At 33.8% G+C, this 4184-nt stretch overlaps 1 protein-coding gene across 1 annotated transcript in view; it reads left to right on the top strand.

The window, feature by feature from the left end:
• Positions 1–4184, top strand: part of LOC107663867 (immunoglobulin superfamily member 3-like) — a 148017-nt gene that overhangs the window by 110874 nt on the left and 32959 nt on the right. The window lies entirely within an intron of this gene.

Below are 4184 nucleotides of genomic sequence, written 5' to 3'. Positions count from 1 at the left end.
GGGAAAATATTGGGGGGGGGGGTAGAGAGAGGGTCATTAGAGCAAAAATTGGAGCTCATTAAATCTAGTCCCTCTGGACTTCAATCCCTGGACTGAACAATGTTACTCCCAAAAGGAAGACCTCCTCACTGACCTCACACACACGTTTGTTTTTCTCTCATGGTGGGACTTTCCATTCACTGCTGTTGTTTTTGAATGATAATTTATCTCACTTCTAACCCTAAACTTAACCCTCACACACACACATTTTTTATTTTTTAGATTTTTATTAAGATATTATTTAGTATGTTTTTCAAGATTTTCTCCTCTTGGGGATCACTGGCTGAGACCTGCAGTGTGGTGATTTTAGGTTTTACTGTCCTTGTGGAGACATTTGGTCCTCATAATGTAAACAAAACCTGACCAACACACAGAGAGTGTTTAATGGACATGTGTTGGTGCCCATAATGAACCAATATTCATAATATACACTAAGATAAGCTGGTTTTTCATGTGTTTCGGAGAAGAACAAAAACTGAGTGTTTCTCAGTCAAGTCAGTCTAATTCCCCAGTCTATATCCCCCCCAACCAATCTTTTTAACAGCACATTTGATATTGCTAATATTGTCAAAGTGCAGGTATTGTTATTTTTTCGCATTGTATTCAGTGTAGTTTTATTTTTTTATTTTTTTATTTACTTTCCAAAGGTTTGTAATGGGTAGGATCTTTTTTTAAGGTTTTTAAAAGACAGAAGTCTTTTATGATCACCAAGGCTGCATTTATTTGATCAGACAGTAACAGTAATATTGTGCAATTATGTTATTACAATTTAAAATAACTGTATTGTAGTTAAATACACTGAACAAAATTATAAACTTTGTGTACATAGAAAAAGTCTTAGATCTTTGAGTTCACATGAAAAATGGGGGCAAAAACAAAAGTGTTGCGTTTATAATTTTGTTCAGTGTATGTATATAAATATATTTTAAGATGTAATTTATTTCTGTGATGGCAAAGCTAAATTTAGTATCACATTATCTGTCAGAAATTATTCTAATATGCTGATTTGCTGCTCAAGGAACATTTCTTGTTATTACTGTTGAAAACAGTTTCTGTTTAATATTTTTGTGAATTTTTTTTAGGCTTCTTTGATTAAAAAGTTCTAAAAAATTGCATTTTCTAAAAAAAGAAGAAATCTTTTGTAACATTGTAAATGTCTTTAGTGTCACTTTTGATCAATTCAATGCATCTTGGCTGAATAAAATTATTAATTTCTTCAGAAAAATGATGCTGACCCCAAACATTTGAACTGTAGGGTATGTGTATATACTGTATATATATTTCAGTATTGTATTTACTTATTTTATTAGCCAAAGTAATACCACTTACCACTACCATCTAGTTACCATAATTATCAAAACAAGTAATTAAACAAAATGTTAGAAAGATTTTGTAAGCTTCATTGATTGTTTATAGATTCTAATAATGTATTTTGATTTTACATTTCAAAACCAGCAAGCTGGATCACTCCGCTTTTTCTACATTCAGTCCGAGGTATCTTATGAAGCAGATCTGTAGTCTACCTCATTCCAGCAACTACATTGTTTCTGAGCCAGACCATCTCCATAGAGCTCATTGACATGGAAACACACTCCTGTCTGTCCCGCGTCGAGCTGTGGTCTCTCTACAGCCCAGTCAGAACAGCAGGAGATGTATTTACTCTTCACCTTCAATACTTATTTTGTGCATGTAAGTGTGGGTGTATGTGTACATGTATATTTTGTTGACATTATTTATAACCTTGACCCTACATGCCATAAAATTGATTTCAATGTTTGGATGCATGAGAGCTCATACCGTTGCCATCCATCTCTCTCCATTTCAAGTTGTGCTTGTAGCTGTTGTCTGACCCGGTGTGGAACAGAGCCCCTTAGTAAGAATCAATGCAAGGACTTGGCAGGAGGTAATGGCTGTGAGACAACCCTGTGGGGGAAACATGCTCTGCTTTCCCCCGCAGGCCGGCTCCCTGCCCTCCGGCTGCACGCAAATCAGTGCAGCCCACCGGAGACATGCTTGTAGCTAAACTAGCTCATTCCAGCCTGAGGTTCCCTTGTTACAAAGTGTGTCTAAACAGGATTGTGCTTTTGTGTTTGTGATGCCTTTTTGAATGTTAGATGGCTCGAGTTATACAGACAGAAAAACAATGCAATATAAAATGTCATGTGCTTGAGATATATTGAATCCATCAAAACATTTTTAAATCGATTCTGTTAACATTACCATTATGAAGTTCTATTAGCATTAACACTATTACCAATATTATCGCCAATTTATTCCTTATTATACTTCCACTTCCTGAAATCAAAAGCTTTATTGCAGCTGACGCATCACTTAAGTCTATCAGGGGATCAAACAACAAGCATGTGTGACTTTATTTCTTCCTTGGAATGCAAAAGGAGAATTAATCTGGTTATTTTCCATGCAGTTAGAACCCATGGAGACCGAGGCTTTCAAGCTTTTAAAGACACAAAATGACCATAATAGTATCATAAGAGTTTTCTGAATCCTGAATTCTGAATGATAGACAACTATACGTGGTTATTTACTGGGAATATTCCTCTTCGTTGAGCACATGTATCATTGTGCCAGTGAACTGGAGAGCAAGATCAGTCTGATTCATGAACAAATAATTCAGACCGGTTTTGTGATATTTTGTAAAAAAAAAAAAAAACATCTTACTCAAAAGAACAGTTTGTCCTTTTTAAATCTTGAAAGCCTCAGTTTCAATTCAAAGTAATTGTGTGGAAAAGATTAACCAGTACAATTCTTCAGAATTTCCTCTTTTGTGTTCCACAGAAGACAGTGAGTCATACAGGTTTGAAAGGACATGAGGGGTGAGTAAATGATGACAGAATTTTCATTTTGGGGTGAATAATTTGTTTAAAGAATTAATATTTTCTGTATGATTGTGCATTTAATCGACCTCTTAGCTCCTGCAAAGTTGAAGTAGTTTTGTCCGCCCCCTTTATTTTTTTTCCTGAAGGTCTCTTTAAAGTGAAGTATGAGTTGTTGTGGATGTTAAGGTGAGAGCCCAGGTTCCTGTGAGCTCCTTTGCCATGTTGGACTTCCTGCTGGGCAGTCTGACACATTGATGTCTGCAAGACGAGAAATTCTACCAGGTGCTGAGAAATCAAAGTTGTATTGCCTTAAGGTTTTGTTCCAACAAAGGTCATACAGGAAGTATCAAACCAGAAAGAATAAAACCGAATGCAGAAGACTGTGTAGACCGTTACATATGAACATACTGTATTTGAAAATTGAATATGCCTATTTTCTATATGTATTAGGATGACGGTGTTCCAATGATAATATTAATAATTGAATTTGGAACACCATCATCCTACTACATTCTTCTTAAGTTGATGTACCAGTAAGCACTCAGCAATATATGGTACACTGACTGGACCCACAAAGCATTGCTCTCAACATTCCTTTTTTTAATAGCATACAGTCAAGTAATGCAGTAGGAGTTGACTACAAAAAGAAAAAGTACCTTTTAACTGGTGTCCAGTGTTTTTATTGTAAAATAAAACTAAATAAAATATAAAAAAGTAAAATATGCAAACTTAAAAATGAAAAATGTTGCAGCTAACTGAAATACGTTGAAGTACTACAATTACTACATGTGAAACTAAAAGCAAAATAAAAATAAAATAAAGGTTAGAAATAAATGATTATAAAAATGTTAAACAAAAGACTAATAGAAATGAGAAAAGCACATAACACAATTACTGAAACTTAATCTAAAAATAAAGACAGAATATATAAAAATAAAAGCTATTCAAATATCAAATACTATTATGGGATATAAATAATACTAAAATAACGAACTAAAAATATTGGGATTGTAACTTTTTAAAGCGCTATTATGTGTTATAGACTAACATGACCAACATAACAGTGTAGACTAACATATGCTCTGTAAAAAATGTGATAATAGGGCACAATGTACTATATTAATATAAAGGATTTTTCTTTATTTTTTTTAACAGATTGCATTTTTGCACTTACTGTATGTATATAATGCTCTGCATACTGTACATATTTTGCTTGTACTATATCTGAGCTTACAAAAAATACATTTTATATATATAATTGTATAACATAATATGTGTGTGTATGTGTGTGTGTGTGTGTGTGTGTGT

Source organism: Sinocyclocheilus anshuiensis, unplaced genomic scaffold, assembly GCF_001515605.1.
Source record: "Sinocyclocheilus anshuiensis isolate Anshui unplaced genomic scaffold, SAMN03320099.WGS_v1.1 scaffold976, whole genome shotgun sequence".
NCBI lineage: Eukaryota > Metazoa > Chordata > Actinopteri > Cypriniformes > Cyprinidae > Sinocyclocheilus > Sinocyclocheilus anshuiensis.
The sequence above is the reverse complement of the archived record's forward strand: the minus strand, read 5'-3'. Positions and strand labels throughout refer to the sequence as shown.